The sequence below is a fragment of the Mustela putorius genome, unplaced genomic scaffold (assembly GCF_011764305.1).
Source record: "Mustela putorius furo isolate JIRA1106 unplaced genomic scaffold, ASM1176430v1.1 tig00000224_pilon_pilon_pilon, whole genome shotgun sequence".
Taxonomy (NCBI): domain Eukaryota; kingdom Metazoa; phylum Chordata; class Mammalia; order Carnivora; family Mustelidae; genus Mustela; species Mustela putorius.
Genome location: NW_025421321.1, coordinates 23877407 through 23897306, shown reverse-complemented (window position 1 = coordinate 23897306; position 19900 = coordinate 23877407). Strand labels below are relative to the sequence as shown.

General features: G+C 41.2%; 1 protein-coding gene and 1 non-coding gene across 3 annotated transcripts in view; one reads left to right on the top strand and one right to left on the bottom strand.

Moving 5' to 3' along the window:
* ACYP2 (acylphosphatase 2) overlaps window positions 1–19900 on the bottom strand; it is a 176936-nt gene that overhangs the window by 7753 nt on the left and 149283 nt on the right. The window lies entirely within an intron of this gene.
* On the top strand, window positions 16826–16932 carry LOC123391417. The gene has a single exon (XR_006606100.1). It is a non-coding gene; the product is annotated as a U6 spliceosomal RNA (small nuclear RNA).

Here is a 19900-nt window from a genome sequence, read left to right as displayed (position 1 = left end):
AGCACGGAGGACATTAGGAGAAGGAAGGGAAAAATGGGGGGTGGGAATCAGAGGGGAAGATGAACTATGAGAGACTATGGACTCAGGGAAACAACTGACGGTTTTAGAGGGTCAGGGGTAGGGGATGGATTGGCCTAGTGATGAGTATTAAGGAGGGTACATATTGCATGGAGCACTGGGTGTTATATGTAAACAATGAATCTTAGAACACTACATCAAAAACTAATGACGTACTGTATGTGACTAACATAATAAAAAGAAATGTTAAACACACAGATTATGCAACAAATGAATATGTTACTTTTAAAGCATTTTTTCATTTTGTATTAAGTCACAATTTATTTATAGTAAAATTCAATCTTTGTATGCAAAAAATACAATTTTTTTGTATACAAAAAAATCAATATATAGCCATCTAATAAAAGAATGGTCAAAGAACAAACAAATAAAAAGGAAAGAAATATAAAGGGCCAATAAATATGTGCAAATATTCTCTCTTACTCATAATTTTAAAAATACAAATCAAGCAAGAAGGAGATACCATCTGTTACTTAGGGAATGGCAAATATTTGAAAATTTGATATCCAATAGTGACAGTTAAGGTGTGGGAAAAGAGGCACTTTTCTGGATTGTTGATAGGAATACAAATTTGTACAGCCTTTCGAAAGGGCAATTTGCTACTCCCTATCAAACTTTTTAATTAAATGTCCATGACTTACAGACTTGCTGTCATAGAGAGGGGAGCCTGGGATACAGACTCTGAGATGGCCACTAGCTTGTAGAGATGCTCTCAGGTTCAAGAACTGTGGGAGGCAAGGACAATAGACAGAATTGGACTGAGGGAGAGGCTGGGTGAGATGCAGTTTCATTGAAGACCTCAGCCAACACATGAGGAATTCTGAAGCAGGGAAGACCCTTCACTGTTGTCCCAATTTACAGTGAGAGGGCAGGGTCTTAATATCCACCCCATCTCCCGCTCCCACCATGAGCCAGTCATTAAAGAAGAGCTGCCCAGAGAAGGAGTTGTGACAGTATGGTGACTTCGTTCCACCGAGGCAACTCCTGAAGTGGGCTGATGGCTGAGGGCCACCTTCCACCAGCACTCCCAGTATCTGGAGAATAAGTCCTTCAGTTTTGAAAGGGAGGCTGAGTGGCTCATCTCAGTGCTACTGCACACAGTCTCACAAGTGGACAGAGGGAATTAATTGAAGATGCAAGACAAGAGGTAATTGGTTGGACAAGGCTCCAGGGCAGGTTGGAAGAAACAGGATCGTTAAGTAGGCTCCTTAGGTTTAGAGAAGAGGCCACATCTTCTCTGTACATAAGAGGAGTCAAGAAAATGAGAGTAACTTGGATATGAAGAGATATTGGCATAAGACAGCCTCCATTTCTTAGTAAAGTAAGAGATTAAAGTTGAGGTTTAGGGTTGAGGAATTAGAGTGAAAAGGTGTAAATAATTGCTATGGAAGTTCTTGCTGAAGAGCAGGGAGAGCCCCTGAGGGTGACCAGATGGCCAGGAGCAGTGTACATGCTGCCTGCATTGCAGGACATCTGTCCTACAAGCATAGTGGGACCAGTGGGGCCAAGGATCAGTGCTTGCTTGGGCCAAAGGCTTCTCCACAGGGACATCCCATCTTAGAGGCAGAGTTAACAATTCAGCAGATGTTTCCTAGAGTGAACAATGGAAGGCAGGACTCCCCATCCCCCAATCTAGAATGGACTTCTCTTAAGCCAGAGGCAGAGCTGTGGTCTTAGGTTTACTAGAGAGAGGTCAATAAACCATTTTATGGGGGAAGCCTCCAATTTTGATATCTTTGTATCTCTTCTCTTGGTCTGGGCAAATCTTCAGGGAAGGTGTGTCTAACATCCCACCTAGAATCCATCAATTTGGCTGTGTATGTTTTGGGAAGAAGGGTAAGGCCTCAATATTCACTGTGTAACTTTCACTGAATACCTGTTTTCAGCTGTTCCTAGAAGACCCTCTCTAGAGCATGAAACTCTGGCTTCCACCTAGGTGGGCAGGGAAGCAACTTCATAGTGTAGGAGGTAGAATACCTTATTAACAAATTTAAATCCTTGTATAATTGACCCCACTTTTCTGCTCCCGTCCAGTGGCCTGAGTCTTGGGGGGTTTCCACTGTGTTGAAAGGGCCATATCTCTGCTCCTCCCACTGGACCCTTCCCACTCAAGTCACTAGCTGGTCTGATTTCTGAAGTTTTGTTGCCTTGTTTTTCAAATTTTTGTAGCTTTCTCTCCCATTTTTCATTCCTGTGGGTGTTTAAACCTTTAAAAAAAATCAATTTTACTCATACTTAAGTGGGGTTTAGGTGGGAGCAGAAGTAAATGCATATGTTCCAAATGTAACATCTTGAATTGAAAATATGACTTTATTCTTTATATTTCAATCTTTAATCCATCTGGAATTATATGATTGCATGGTATAAAAAAGAGGCCTTAATTTTGAATGCTTAGCCATTTTCCCGAGAGCAACTATAATCATAGATTAAATCTGTGTACGTGCCTGAATATTTTTCTAGACATTCTATTTAAATCCATTGATGCCTTTGGTGAATCCCTAAACCAGCATTAAACCATCTTAATTCTTATAGCCTTAGAATATATATTAATGCTCAGCAGTCCAGTCCCTACACTTCCCCACCCCTTAACTTAATAATTCTAATTGTCCTTGTTTATCTAGAGGTCTACTAGATTTTAGCATACTTTTGTCTAATCCCTTCAAATCCCTTTTTTTTTTTTTTAAAGATTTTATTTATTTATTTGACAGAGAGAGATCACAGTAGGCAGAGAGGCAGGCAGAGAGAGGGGAAGGGAAGGAAGCAGGCCCCTGCTGAGCAGAGAGCCCGATGTGGGACTCGATCCCAGGACCTGAGATCATGACCTGAGCCGAAGGCAGCGGCTTAACCCACTGAGCCACCCAGGCGCCCCGCAAATCCCTTTTAAATCTTAAAGATTTTATTTATTTATTTGAGAGAGAGAGAGAGAGAGAGACAGCACAAGCAGGGGAAATGGCAGGCAGAGGGAGAGGGGGAACAGACTCCCCGCAGAGCAGGGGAAGCCTGATATGGGATTTGATCTTGACTTGAGCCCAAGGCAGTGGCTTAACCTGCTGAGCCACCTAGGTGCCCCTCCTTTAAGTCTTAAAGTAATTCAGAAAGAAGTGGCATTCTAACATTTAATCTTGTCATCAAGAGTAACAATTTTCCCTGCTTTTGTTCAAGTCTTTATGTTCCTCATAAAAATTTTACAGTTTACTTGATTAAAGTCCTATTTCCTGATAATACTTAAATATGTTCTATTTTTCTTGCTATTTTGAACAAGATGCTTTTTTTTAAAAAAGATTTTATTTATTTATTTGACAGAGATCACAAGCAGGCAGAGCAGCAGGCAGAGAGAGAGGAGGAAGCAGGCTCCCTGCTGAGCAGAGAGCCAGATGCGGGGCTTGATCCGAGGACCCTGGGATCATGACCTGAGCCGAAGGCAGCGGCTTAACCCACTGAGCCACCCAGGCGCCCCTGAACAAGATGCTTTTTAATTGTCATGTTTTTAAACTAGAATATAGGGAAAATAGTGATGTCTTCATTGTAATCAGATGCCTTACTCAAGTTCGTTAGTAGAATAGTTTTCTTTTGGGGTTTATAGGTAAGCCACCCTATGTAGTTCTCCAGAATTTGTTCTGTTCATCCATTTTTATCACCTTGGTTGGATAATTTCAAACTCTTTACTATAGACTATCAAGCCACATTCTAGCTATTTCCATACCTTCAAGAGAGTTGCCTTAGTCTGCAAAGAAAAAATCATAAACACTGTTCACTCAGGGACAGGGCCATACGTGGCTCTGGCTCCAGCATATTTTACCTATTAGGTTAGTAGACTGAACAAATACTGATGGATGGTTGGAAGGACGAGTGAATGACATTTGCTTGAGCGACACTGAAGTCTCCTATTTCTGCTGTAAATCTAAGTCTGCTTTGTGTGTATATATCTTTCAGGTATTTCTATTTAAGAAATATGATCCACTGATAAGGCTTTAAAAAAAAAAACAAAATAAGACAGTCCAACTAATAAAAATGGAAGGATAAGATGTTAAGTGGAAACTCTACAGGAGTCATGTTACTTGATAGTCATATGTTCTCCCTTCAATCTAATATATTTTAAATGCTATACAAAGAGTTTTTGCAAATGAAACTAATTTCTATAAAGTTTTTTTTTACCTAAATCATGTTGTCCTTAACAATAAAATAATAATAGGGGCACCTGGGTGGCTCAGTGGGTTAAGCCTCTGCCTTCGGCTCAAGTCATGATCCCAGGGTCCTCGGATCGAGCCCCACATCGAGAGCCCACTTCCTCCTCCCTCTCTCTGCCTGCTTCCCTGCCTACTTGTGATCTCTCTGTCAAATAAATAAATAAAATCTTAAAAACAACAACAAAAAAACCAATAAAGTAATAATAGAAGAGAAAATTTCATTATGGATGCATCTTTTACATGTTTGATGAGGATTATACATAGCTATAAGAATTTCTGTGTGGAATGGCAAAAGACAAGAATCTTGCATGTAGTTAAGTATTCTCTAGGCCATCTTTGTGCAAAAGAAAATGAATAAAACATGGTGCTGATGAATGTAAGATGACCAAGGAAAAATCTAGTCATTTAATAAATTAACTGTGTTGTGTTTTTCCATTCCTGCTCAGGCAGGCACCAACTATGGGTCCCCTCAGGGTTTCCAGGGCACTTTGACTCTTCGGTGCAGATGGCACACATATTCTATCAAGTATAGTAAACGCCACACATTTATGGCCTCAGCAGCCAGCAAAGAGGCCAGCTGTGGCCTTCTAAAATGCACTCAGGTTTCTACCCTCCCAGAGACCCTTTGCTGACTGCCCCTATCTAAAAAGGACCCTGCCCCCAACTATGATGTGTATCATGGGAATGATCACATTCTGTAATTGCTATGTCTATGTAATTCTTGATGTGTTCACTATATGCCTCTTCCACATTAGAATGCAAATTCTAAGAAGGCAGGGTATGAGTCTGACTCACTGTTGCCTCCCCAACATCTCGCATGGTGCCTGAGGACAGTGGGCAGTCAATAAATACGGTATGTACTGAATGAATCCCTTAGTCCTCTGCCTACCTTCTTCCAGTCTAGAGATTCCATGCGTGAGAAAGGGGGGCATTTCTCAGGTGTTCTACAGTCCATACACAGAAGGGAGCCCTGGGCACGACCTTTTAACTCTGACTTTATCTCACATGAAACAAAACACTCCCATTTTTAACACGCTTTGAAAGGTAAACAGAGTTGCTCTTATTACAGAAAAATGATAAAAATTCATGGCAGGGGGCACCTGGGTGGCTCAGTGGGTTGGGCCTCTGCCTTCGGCTCAGGTCATGATCCCAGGGTCCTGGGATCGAGCCCCACAACAGGCTCCCTGCAACGCAGAGAGCCTGCTTCCTCCTCTCTCTCTGCCTGCCTCTCTGCCTACTTGTGATCTCTGTCAGATAAATAAAGAAAAAATCTAAAAAAAAAAAATTCATGGCAGTCCCTATGAAATAACATGAGTAATGACTATATTCATCCTCTTAGAGGAAGCTTAGAGGAAGCTGAAGGTCTGTGGGTCTGACCTAATAACCTGCATATAAGCACATGAACCACGATTATTTGTGGAATCTGTTCCCCTATTTTTGCCAGCCTCAGAATTCTTATGATTTTAAGTTTACTCATTACATAAGAAAGCATGGTGACAGACTTCACCCAGAGTGCTGAGTGACTATTAGAACACCCCCGGAGGTCCAAGTCCATCCCGTATACCCAGTCACACAACCTACCACCATTTAAGTTCAGGGCACAGCTGGTTGTATATCCTCAGATGTACAAAATTAGACATTATTCTTAGTATTCTTAGTATTCCAAAGATGTGCAAACGCCTACTGTCGTAGTTGTAGTCAGGCTTTTTAAACTTTTTAAAAAGAAGAATCCCTTCCAACATAATCTTTCCTGAAAGCTTGATGCTTGTAGAAGTGCGTGCTTCTCTGAAGCAAGGGAATGGTTGGAGGTGAGGTGCAGAAACTCCCCCTCAGGCCTCCATTTCCCAGCTCTACCTGGAGCACCTCTGGGGAAACCCAGGGGCTCTGAAGAGCCCAGTGTAAAAATTGCCCTATTAACTGATCACTGACAAGGATATAGGGAGTGCAATGTATGGAGAATCCATTGTAAGTATAAGTGAAAATCAACATAGGACGGTCTCTTCTATTACTCAAGTCATTTAGTATTTCCTACAAAATGTAGTAAGCTCCTGGCATGATAAGAAAAATTCCATTTAACTAATATCCTTCTTGATACAAAGAGGTGGAATTAAAGCACTAGAAAGCCAACACTATTAATAATTCATACCAGTTCTATTTCCTGGGTCTGAAGTGGGGCAGAATAATCCTTTCGGATATCTTTGCGGCACTGGTGTAAAATGTAGACCATAGCAAGAAAGCAGACAGTAAGAAGAGACAGCTAATGAATTAAAAGCAAACGTGGTGCATGCTGGAAAATATTGAGTTGCCTGCCCATTTTAAGCTTTTAAAATAGCATTAATAATGGAAGGAAAGTACATAATATTTTTGCTATTCTCCTTTCTTAAGCATGTTTCTTACTCGTTACGTGTGGACAATTAATAGCATAGATTTGTTCATTATTGATACAAGCTTTTTAAATGGTATTTTACTATATGTTACTATATGGTTGACCCTTGAAGAACATGAATTTGAATTGCACAGGTTCACTTGTATGAGGGTTTCATATAGCACAGTACTGTAAATGTATTTTAACAAAATTTCTAGCTTATTTTAAGAGTAGTGTGTATAGTCGGGGCACCTGGGTGGCTCAGTCAGTTAAGTGGTTGCCTTCAGCTTAGGTCATGATATTGGGGTCCTGGAATTGAGCCTGCTTGGGGAATCCCTGCTCAGCAGGGGAGTCTGCTTCTCCCTCTCCCTCGACCCCTCCCCTAGCTCATGCTCTCTCTCACACTCTCTCCCTCTCTCTCAAAATGTTAAAAAATATATAGTATATAATCTGACATACATAATATGTGTTAATCAACTCTTCCTGTAATCAATAAGTCTTCCTTCTGTCAATAGTGGGGATTAGCAGTTAAGTTTTTGGGGATCCCAAAGTCATACGTGGATTTCGAATGGTGTGGTGTTGGCAACCCTAACCCCACCCCCAGCATTGTTCAACTGTAATGTCTAAAATTTCTCTCATCTGTAGCCCATAAGCAGAGAAGTGTTCAGTGATTATCAAGGGAATCCCAGCACTTCCATAATTAACCGGAACCCAGATTACTCCTCTTTAAAATAGGGGTACCCCCCACCTTACTGAGTTCCTGAATGAATTAAAGAGAATGTATAGAAATTGCCCAGTGCAGCATGTGACACACAATAAGCTCTTAAATACAGTTGCTACGGTATACTTGTTCTCCATCTTTGCCAAGGATGGCAGAGAGCCTCTTAAGCAAGCTATGATGGTCTGTGATGGTCAGAGTTCTGTACTTCTAGTGCAGTTCCACGAGGAAAACCTACCGGCGTTACTGCTCTGCTGCAGGGGGAAAGGGCGTGTCATTCCACCTCCCCAGCGGGGAGAGTCTGGAAGAGCTGCCCAGGCTTCTCAAAACCAGACATTGGGATCAAAGGCCTGGGAGCAGAAGAGGCAGAAGAAGTGAGGGCATGACTGAAGCCTCTGGTTTCTCTGTCATACCAGAAAGAAAAGAGAGAGTGGCATAGTGGTCCTGGAGGAGGACTTGGGGATCAATTCTGCTGGAGTGCGAATCAACTACCACCTCCCCGCTGGTCATGTGGGGCAAGTTTCATCAAGTCTCAGTGTCCCCGTTTGTAAAATGGAGAGTATGTTGCCTGCCTCTGAGTTGTTACTGAAGATGAAATGAGGTCATCTGCAAAGTGTTTCAGACAGTATGCAGAACCTAGTAAACCCTCCATTTTTAGCTATTGTATCAGGGGGCTGTAGCAGGTGATGAAAACCATCTTCACTCTTTCAGAAGGGAATTTGGTCCTTACAAAATCACGAGGAGGGCTGGAAGAACATACTTAGATCAGGCCTGTTGGAGCAACTCTGTAGAATTGGTTGCTAAAGAGTAAAATGTTAAAACTGAGATTCTCCTGCAAATATAAAATGACTTGTGTCAAATATTTCTATTCAATGCATTCATTAATGACAGAACATCTGCCAGGTTCTATCTGGTTCAAAAGAGAATTGAGAGACACATACACATGTAGACATATGTGTGTATATAAATACATACAATTAGGGATGCTGAACTCATCTGGCTGAGAGGGCGGAACCTGGTTGAAATTGACAGGACTGCCCAACAGCCGTAACATGAGCATCTTCGAGGAGCCGTGTTAAAGTAAAAATAAGTAGATGAAATTCATTTTGACATTTTTTTAGTTCATTATATCCAAATTATTGTTTCAATGTATGATCCATACAAACAATGAATAAAGCAAGCTATTTTACATACTTTTTATATTGAGGTTTTGAATTCTGGCGTGTATTTTACACTTAAAACCTATCTCAATTCAAACTTGCCACACTGTGAGTGCTCAATAACCACATATGCCTAGGGGCCCCCATATTAGGTAGTTTTAGAGCAATTCAAAAAAATGTTTGGGACTACCTTTTCTTAGGGGCAAATTCAATTCTCTATCTACCAGAAAAAAAGTAATTTGCTTTGCTATGAACAAGTGTATTTGCATTTCTTTAGTTGGCTACAAGTAAATTTCTACCTTAGAGTTGTAAAATAGCCTTGTTAGTAGAAAATTAAAGGTGCACATCTGTATAGAATCAGAAAATTCCTGAAAGCCACCTGTAGAGAATACCCAGAAACTCCCTGAAAGACACTCCCTAATCTTCTTTGCTAAGCCTTGGACAATTGTTTTGTGTGACAAGCCCATGGGGAAACTGCTGGGGATCAGGAGGCTGGCACCCAAATCATAGCACTAATGACCCTGCTACCCTCACTGCGCTCCAGGCATTGGGAAGTCCACCAGAATTGCTCCAGAGCCCCGTACTATCTGCAGGGTCCTCATACCGCTAAGTGCATGACTCAGATACGCCAGCCGCTTCGCTTTCCACCTAGATCAGTTTCAAATTCAGCTGTCACATGAGGACCTCTGACGGATGAAACTTCCATCTCCTTTGAGGCTTTAGCTGCAAGGGAGTGAGGAAACCAGGTTTCCTACCTCGCCTCTGCAGTCAAGGAAAGGAACCAGAGGGAATGTCGAACCGTGATTGAGCAAGGCAATGTACCCTCTCCACCATTGCTGTTATTCAGTGAACTAGAACTGGATGAACTTCTACACTAAGGGATATAGAGATGAGTTTTTTTGTTTTGTTTTGTTTTTTAACTAATCTCTAAGACAGCAACCCTGCTGTGGGCTCTCTCAGATCTGGAGTTCCTCTCTGCACTAGAACAGAATTCCAAGGAAGACCAACTTTGAAGAGGCAAGTGGAAAAGGAGAGGTGGGCAGAGGACAGGTGGAAGGAATGACCGGCAAACAGGGAGATAGCCACCAAGTATGGCGTTAACACCCAGGCCACAGAATATTTTAAGAAGGACAGAGAAGTCAACTTCCAGATGCTGCTGAGACCTAAATAAAATCGGAGCTGCAAAATGCTTTGGGGACCTTGGCAGGATCAGCCTCAGTGACGTGGTGGGGTGGAAGCCAGATTAAAATGGTTTCAGGAATGGGGGACGTGAAGCAACGCAGAAAGAGAGAACAGATCAATCTTCTGAGCTGTCTGATGCTGAGGGAGAGGAGAGACACAGAGGAGCTTTATACATCTTTAAGGTTCTCTTCTTGGCAAGCAAGCCTGCCTCGATTCTGAATTCAATGCCTTCCAATATTTATGAGCGCTTTGTCTCAGAAGAACAATATTTGAGGAGGATTGTTTTAATAACACACAGTCTAGGGCGTTTCCTATTCAAGATATGTTAAAATCTACTCCTACGTGAAGCCAAATGAAAAGTGAGTTGGCCAGACTCCCCTGTGTTTTCATCCCCTCACCCTGACCTCTCCACCTCCCCCCCCAAAAAATGCTCACAAGCTGAGTGGGGTGATGCCATTAGCTGATAGAGGGCTACAAGACAGTTTAGACAAACTGTGACCCACCCAGAGCAGAGGTCATTATTTTATACTTTTTTTTTAAGCCTTGTTCCTGGCCCTAGTTTATGTTCCCACCCTTGTTTTTTGTCCTCTTTCACTTTTATTTATTTTATTTTTTAAATTTTATTTGACAGATCCCAAGTAGGCAGAGAGGCAGGCAGAGAGAGAGAGAGATGCGGAAGCAGGGTTCCTGCTGAGCAGAGAGCCCGATGCAGGGCCTGATCCTAGGACCCTAGGACCCTAGGATCATGATCTGAGCAGAAGGCAGCAGTTTTATCCCACTGAGCCACCCAGTAAAAGCCGTCCTCTTTTACTTCTAAATGTACACACTCTCAGGGTGCATACATTTAAACCCACTGGGTGGCTCAGTGAGTTAAGCCTTTGCCTTCTGCTCAGGTCATGATCTCAGGGTCCTGGGATCCAGTCCTTGGATCAGGCTCTCTGCTCAGCAGGGAGACTGCTTCCCCTCTCTCTCTGCCTGCCTCTTTGCCTACTTGTGATCTCTATCTGTCAAATAAATAAAATCTTTAAAAAAAAATAAATGTATGCACTCTCATTATAGTTTTATATTTTCTGGCAAATCACTTTAAATCATGTGGGAACCAAGTAAGGTATAAAAACAAAACGGAGAGGTTTTTCTTTTTCCCTTGCTGATACTGTCTCTTTCATTTTTTTTAAAGGAAATTATTGGAAAGGAGGGTAGAGATTTATTTATGAAGTTTTTCTTTACCATCGACTTTATTAGATACTTTTCCATTAAAGCAAGGCAGGTAACGTTCTGAGGTCCTAAAGATACGAATCTTTAGGGCAGTGGTCTCTGTTGCTGGCTGCCAGTCTGCTGATGGCAGCTCTGAACTTGGGGATTAAGAACCCTCATCCCTGGCCCTGAGGCAAGGGCAGCTTAGAGCTGGGGGGCTCCCATTAACAGAGTGGGGCTGGCCAGGGCAGAGACCTTGAGTGTGGTGCTGGGTGAGAGCTCCCACACAGTGCTCTCCCAGAGTCGCTGTGGAGGAGTATAGGCTCTCCCCGTCCAGGCCAGCACCTGTGGAGTGGAGGAGGTGTGTGTGCAGGCTTTAAAGACAATTTATGAAGCATCTCCCTGACAGTCACTGAAAACAATTTGTGCAGAATTCAATCTCCTGAATAGTTCGAAGGAGAAAGGAGAGGCAGGCAATAGCACAGGAGCCACCGGAAAAACAAGAAATTTGACAGGTGGAAAATGTGAAACAAACATGTTCATGGAAAGAAGACTGCCAGGGTTTCTTTTAAGAGCATCCCCTGTGACAGAGCTTATCGCACTACATGTTGTTAACCCTAAAGATGGGGACCTCCGAAATGCCTTTAAATATTCACTAAGGAGTCAAAATAGCAAAACTTTTCTTTATTGGGATGTTTTATAATTAGGGAAAAGGCTTATCTTCTGAACCTACCAGGGTTAAAAAATATATATCTTTTTAGATTCTCATTTTCCCCTAGAAGAGTATTTATTCTTTAAATCTGCGTGACTCCGTTCATATAGTTCATGATAGGATATAAGAACATCACTGAAGTGCCTCAGTTCATAAGCGGCCACCCACAAGTGGTACTTGGGTATGACATTCTGAGTATTTTTCAGCACTAATGTATTCAATGCTCATAAATTTCAATCTGTTATAAGAGATTCAGAAAGCAGCCGTTTCCCCTCAAAAGGTTTTCCTTTTTGTATTCATAAAAATATATGCCAGTTCATTTCCTCCTTTTACAAAAATAAAGAGCAAAACAGAAGGTGAAGGAGAAAAATACATATCCTCTTAACATTAATGATTTTTTTTGCAGATAGTCAAAAACACTCATTGCTAAATCCCAATGAACCCTTTGGCCTAAAATTTAAAACCTAAAATTGCATAATGTTGTCACCTTAATAACAAAAAAACTTATATAGTGTGTGCTTGCTAAATGACTTTAAACAGTTACAATTTTCATAAAGGAATCTGATGATTCTTAGGCAACTTGAATATAGTGATGATGTCCTTTTATTGGTCTATCGAGTGAGCTGAAAGGGGCAAAGAAGAACAGACTACAGGCTGTGGGGGGAAGGGAGAAGATGTAATGGAAGATCCTGAGTGACAGGTAATGATCCCTCCCTGTAGTAAAATGCTTCCTCATTTTACTATTGCATTCTAAGATGTGCTCTATTTCTCTGACACCATTAATAAAATGATCAAAGAATGTCTCGTCACTAGGATAAAAATGCCATTTAATTAATGATATCTCCCTCTTCTGAATCGAAAGCTTCTTACAGAGTAGATGGCTGTCATATTTCGTTTTCCAGATGACTTTTAGATGAAGCTGCTCAAACTGGGCATATAACCCCAAACTCACCAGCGTGATACGCTTGCATTTAAGGAGAATTGAAAGTATGAGGTTTCCAAGTTACAAGCACAAAGCTGAAGTCAGTAGATTCGTCCTACTGTGGAAGGAAATGGCCTCCCCGACACTGGGTCTGGCAATCATCCAGATGAGGACTAATGTTTGGAGCCTCTTCTAATTAGACACTCTTTCTTGCTACAGTGAAACTTGGATCAAAGAAAGAACAAAATTAGCTAGCAGCTTCCTCTAGAATCCTATTAGGTATCATTACCTTGGTGGAGACGCCCACAGTCTTCGGTGGTCTAGGAAATTGATCCTAAAAGCTTTCTCTGAAATGATCCGGTTTAGATGCACAAATAAATGCTAACCAAATTCACAGATCGACTTATAAGACAGAAGACCCTGTATTGATTTATACCAGGTGCTGTATTTGTCAAATATATCATCCGTTTGTGCAAGAATTTCCCACCTGAGGAAGTGTGCTGAAATGGAATTACATTAGATTGCTTTCTCCAGTCTAGGCATATTTTGGTTTAGAGAATCTATATGGGTAGTCCTTCTTCCCAAGAAAACATTGAAGAAGTGATGATATAGATCCCCTTTTTACAAACTTCATCACCTAATGCTTTTCAGTCAACACAGCATTGCCTCAGGTTAATGAGGCTATCATTTTCTTTACGCTTGCTTTGTTCCTGTCCTGAGCACATTCTTTGGTCACCTGGATTACACTGAAACTTAGACTTGGTAGACACTCATTGTCCTCTTCACCGCATTCTGTCTGACAGAAGCCAGTCACCAAGGCTCACCCATATGGATTCAGAGGCAGAGGAGTGGCAAAGAATTTGTGAGCTTGTTTAAAATTACCCTTATAACTCTGTAGAGCTGAAGAATTATAGGCGAACATACCCTTTATTTATTTACTCATTCATTCAATAAATTCGTGTTGAGCTTTTACCATAAACTAACTTAACCTAGCCTTCTTAAAGGGTTCAAGATACCCTAGCCTGAAACAATTCCTATTAGGACATGACATGCATCAGGAAGAATGTGCTTTATTTCAGGCCTGTCATATGAAAGCATGCACGCCAGCACAAAATATCAGATGATGACAATCATCCATTGGGAGGGGAATATAATCTCAGCGCATAAATGCATTTTTATTAGAACTCATTCCAAATAACCTGAGAAAAAGGCAGTATAAATCTTCATTAGATACAAATATATTCTAGAAAATGTATTTGGTGAATAAATTGGTGTAAAAGCAAATCTTTTCTACTAACTTTACACATTTAGTGATGAATATATAAGAAAGTTTTCCTTGACTTCCCAACTATTCCAAATTGCTTAGTATGTGAAAGGAGGGCTGTTCTCTGATAGACCAAAGATACAATATGGAATACACAGGCGAAGGTATTGGGTAGGAACAGATTCAGCTGTGGGGCACAGTGACACTGGCTTGAACAAGGGAGGTCTTCACTTCTCCATCATGGCAGGAAGCCTGGACGCAGGTAGTCTAGGACTGATGTGACAGCTCAGGGACCCTCAGACACATTTTCAACTTACCACTCAGCTAGCACTGGAATGTTGTCCTCATCTTCCTTACCCAAGACAGACACTAGAGCTCCAACCATTGTGTTTGTCTTCTAGGCCGCAGAATGGAGGAAAGGTAAACAAAGGGGCCAGGAATGTGTGTCTTACGGTAAACTGCCTTAAAGTGTAGTTTTTAAATATGGTACAATAAGTGAGTATTTCCCAGAGGTGGCTACAAAGTACTTCCAATTATGTTTTATTGGCTAGAACACACTATACAAGAGACTGAGAAATGTAAGCCACGTTGACCTTATCCTGAGTGAGAAATGTAAGCCACGTTGACTTTATCCTGAGTGGCCATAGGCCCAGTAGAAGTTACTAGCATTACAGCAAAAGAAGGGGAAGATGGTTCTTGGCGGGCAGCAAGCAGTCTCAGCCACAGCATGGAAATCAAGTGCTCTGTGTTGCACGTGTGAAGCGTGAGATGCCTCTTAGACACTCAAGTAAACAATAGTATATACGAGTCTGGAATTTAGGGGAAAGACTGAACCCAGGGTTAACAACTGGGAACTTGTTGGCCTACATATGATGTTAATATCATTAATATCATTAACATCATATGTAGGCCAACAAGTTCCCCGTTGGGAATGGGATGGATGGCAACACATGAGGAATGAATGGAGACAGGGAAGAGAAGTGGTGAGCCAGAATGGCCACCCCCAGAAGAGGCTAAGAGGATGTGGTGAGAGAGAGGAGAGGAAAACCAGGAGACTCTGGTATCCTAGAAGCCAGGGGAAGAAAGGAGCTAAGGAAGACCAGAGTCTCCACAATCTCACAGGCTTCGGGGAGTTTAAGTAACACAAGGCCTAAGAACTGATGACTGACTTCAACAAGGAGATCAAGGAGACCAGATGTGCCCAGTTACACTGTAGGGTGGATGGCAAGGCATGCTGGAAGGAGCTGTAGGGGAGTTAGGAGAGGGAGAAAGTACAAACCAACACTATCTACAGCTTTCTCCAGGAGATGTGCCGTAAAGGACAGTAGCTGGAGAGGAATATAGGATCTAGAGAAAACCTTTAAAAACATGACTGTATATAATAGAACATATTTGCTTATGGAAGTGAACTAACAGAAAAGCAAAAAGTGATGATGTGGAAGAAAATTGCAGTAGAAAACCAGGGTCCAGTATATAAGTGCAGAGATGAGAAGAGTGTAAAGAAAGGGTAGACAAAGAGCTTAGACAAGAGAAGAATGTAAGAGTTACTGAGAGAAATCAAGGGAAAATACATGGTGAGTGGATTCTGGCAGTGGAATCAAAGAGCAAATACTCAAAAGACAAAGAGGAGTCACCTCCACGGCCACCTGGGATTCACTGGTGGTGGCTGCCTGGGTCTCTGTGGTGAGCAGACTGGGAGAAGCCTTATCCACCTCAGCGGGGGAAACTGCAGTGACCGGTGATGTGCTCCCCAATGTTCTGACCTAAAATGCTTAGGAGTCTGTTTCTTTTATTTTGTTAAATAATCACGACGCCCTACATGAGGCTCAAACTTAAGATCAAGATCAAGAGCGACATGCTCCACCGACTGAGCCAACCAGGTACCCACTAGTAGCCTACGTACTGTTGTAACTTTCCCACTTAATAATATGAAGACCGGAGCGCCTGGGTGGCTCAGTGGTTTGGGCTGCTGCCTTCGGCTCGGGTCATGATCTCAGGGCCCTGGCATCGAGCCCCGCATCGGGCTCCCTGCTCTGCAGGAAGCCTGCTTCCCTCTCTCTCTCTCTCTCTGCCTGCCTCTCTGCCTACTTGTGATCTCTGTCTTTCAAATAAATAAATAAAATCTTAAAAAAAATAATATGAAGACCATTTGCTTTTATGTCAATGGATCAATCTAATCTCTACATCATCTTTTTAAACATCCCTCAAATCTTGCATTTTATGGATGGACCACTTTGTACATACATCCTATTGTTGAAAATCCAAGTTGTTTCAGTTTCAAAAATAAATATTTACTCGTCAAACTCCTTCTACTAGATTACACAGAACTTGTGATCTGGAAGACAATGTGAAGTGGTGGTTTAAAAGGATGGACTGTTGAGCCAGAGCCTGATTTAGTCCTCTGGGATTCAAATAACTACTATCTTAGTTCCTAGCTGTGCAGTCTTGAAGTCACCTATCTGTGCCTAAGTGTTTTCATCTGTAGAATGGGGTTAATGATATTTCTATGGTATAGAAGTGACATAAAGACGAAAGGATGTAATATTTACAAAGCACTAGGCACCATGCTTACAGCATGGAAAGCATGCAATAAAGGCTAGCTTGTGTAATTGAAGGACATTCATGTCTATCCACCTCTATCCTCAGCATCCAGCCCAGGGGCTGACAAGGAGAAGACATTCAATAAGCCTACTGAATGAATAATTTGTATACAGGATCTTAAGTAACAATATTAAAAGATTACATTCCTAGTAGCAGAGACAGGACTAAATTGTAGAATCCTGAGCCAAGATATACAAAGTTATCAGAGGGTTTATATATAAGAATTACTTGGATAATTTTTTCTTTTTATTTATTTTCATTCATCTATTAGGACAAAACCTAAAATATACATCATTAATTTAAAAACACCACTGTGAAAAATGTAATGATTTCAAATCCGTGGTGGTGCTATTGTTTCACAGTCCTGTTGTCTTAAGTATGTGAATGCTTGTTAGAAATAATCATATTTTTATTCCTAAGCTATTGATTAAAACAACAATATGTGTTTGTTTTGGCAGCACATATACTAAAACTGGAATGGTACAGAGAAGATTAGCATGGCACCTGAGCAAGGACAACACGTAAATTCATGAAGTATTCCATGTTCTTAAAACTCTGACAGTGTAGGTCTAGAGGGTACATACCTCAATACTATAAATGCCATCTATGAAAAACCCACAGCAAATAAAATTCAATAAGGAAAAACTGAGACCTTTCCCCCTAAGGTCAGTTACATGGTGGGGATGTTTACTCTTACCATTGCTGTTTTCAACATAGGACTAGAAGTCCTTGCCTTAGCAATCAGACAACAAAAAGAAATAAAAGGCATCTGAATCGGCAAAGAAGAAGTCAAACTCTCACTCTTTGCAGATGACATGATACTCTATGTGGAAAACCCAAAAGACTCCACACCAAAATTGCTATAACTGATACAGGAATTCACCAAAGTGGCAGGATATAAAATCAATGCACAGAAATCAGTGTCATCTCTGTACACCAACAACGAGACAGAATAAAGAGAAATTAAGGAGCTGCCCATTTACAGTGGCATCAAAAACCATAGGATACCTAGGAATAAACCGAACCAGAGACAAAAGATCATATTCAGAAAACTATAGAACACTCATGAAAGAAATTGAGGAAATTGAGGAAGACACAAAGAAATGGGAAAAGGTTTCATGCTCATGGATTGGAAGAACAAATATTCTTTTTTTTTAAAGATTTATTTATTTATTAAGATTTTATTTATTTATTTGTCAGAGAGAGAGAGAAAGAAAGAGAGTGCACAAGCAGGCAGAGTGGCAGGCAGAGGCGGAGAGAGAAGCAGTCTCCCTGCCGAGCAAGGAGCCTGATGCAGGATTCGATCCCAGGACCCTGGGATCATGCCCTGAGCCAAAGGTAGCAGCTTAAATGACTGAGCCACCCAGGTGTCCCAAGATTGGAATAACAAGTACTTTTTTTTTTGAAAAACAAATATTAAAACATCTATGCTACTTAGAGCAATCTACATATTCAATGCAGTCCCTATCAAAATACCATCAACTTTTTTCACAGAACTGGAACAAGTAATCCTAAAATTTGTATAGAACCAGAAAAGACCCCAAATAGCCAAAGGAATGTTGAAAAAGAAAACCAAAACAGGTAGCATCGCAATTCCGGATTTCAAACTCTATTACAAAGCTGTAATCATTAAGACAGCATGGTACTGGCACAAACACAGACACCTAGATCAATGGAACACAACAGAGAACCCAGAAGTGGACTCTCGACTCTATGGTCAACTAATCTTTGACCAAGGCGGAAAGAGTATCTAATCGAAAAAAGATAGTCTCTTCAACACATGGTGTTGGGAAAACTGGACAGCCATAACATGCAGAAGAAAGAAAGTGGGCCATTTCCTTATACCATATAGAAAAATAGACTCAAAATGGATGCAAGAACTAAATGTGAGACAGGAATCCATCAAAATCCTACAGGAGAATACAGGCAGCAACCTATTCGACCTTGGCCACAGCAACTTCCTGCTAGATACATCTCATCTCCAAAGGCAAGGGAAACAAAGGTAAAAATTAACTATTGGGAATTCATCAAGATAAAAAGCTTCTGCACAGCGAAAGAAACAGTTGACAAAACCAAAAGACAACTGACAGAATGGGAGAAGTTATTTGCAAGTGACATATCAGATAAAGGGCTAGTATCCAAAATCTATAAAGAATGTATCAAACTCCACAGCCAAAGAACAAAAAACTCAGTCAAGAAATGGGCAGAAAATATGAATAGACATTTCTTCAAAGATGAGATACAAATGATGCATGGAATAAAATGTTCCACATCACTTGGCATCAGGGAAACACAAATCAAAACCACAATGAGATACCACTGCACATCAATGACAAACATTAACAAGTCAGGAAATGACAGGTGTTGGTGAGGATGAGGAGAAAGGGGAAACCCCCTACATTGTTGGTGGGAATGCGAGCTGGTGCAGCCACTCTGGAAAACAGTCTGGAGGTTCAACAAAGCTACCCTACAATCCAGCAATTGCACTACTGGGTATTTACCCCAAAGATACAAATGTAGTTATCTGAAAAGGTACCTGCACCCCAATGTTTATAGCAGCAATGTCCACAATAGCCAAATGATGGAGAGAGCCATTGACAGATGAATGGATAAAGAAGATGTGGTATATCTATATACAGTGGAATATGATGCACCATCAAAAAAATGAAATCTTGCCATTTGCAGCAACATGGATGGAACTAGAGGGTATTATGCTAATTGAAATAAAGCAATCAGAGAAAGACAAATATCATATGCTCTCACTGATATATGAAATTTAAGAAACAAGGCAGAGGAGCATAGGGGAAGAGAAGGAAAAATGAAACAAGACAAAACCAGAAAGGGAGAAAAACCATAAGAGACTTATTCTTAGGAAACAAACTGAGGGTTGCTGGAGGGAAGGGAGGGGGGATGGGAAGGCTGGGTGATGGACACGGGGGAGGTAATGTGTTGTGGTGAGTGCTGGGTGTTGGGCAAGACCTATGAATCACATACCTGTATACCCCTGAAATAAATAAGACATTATATGTTCATTAACTGAATTTAAATTTTAAAAAAGCAAAACAAACAAAACAAAACCAAACCCAGTAATACCTGCTCATCAAAACAATCTCAGTCTTACAGGATACAAGTATAGGAAGCAGAAAGTGACAGCTCCCCTTCGTACCTCGCACCCCACTCTTAGATGTTGCCACCCCTGAGGTATAGTCTCTGACCCTGTTCCTCTGCATATACAAATACAAGTATACACAAAACTCAATGTGCGTACACCCGCACAGAGAATCATTATCATTGGATCTTAAGTCTCAAAATGATGCTGTACCTTCATACTAAAAACAAAACCAAACCAGCCTCTAAGCGATTGCCCCGAGAAAAGATTGTCACCAATCTGTTGTTTTTACCTGCTGAAGTTTGTTTCCAGTGGTATGTTATGCCTGCGAGTGACCAACTTAGTACTGTTGGTTAATCACTGCAAAACAGGTCAGATGTTTTTGTTCTGTTCATAAGGAAGTGCTTT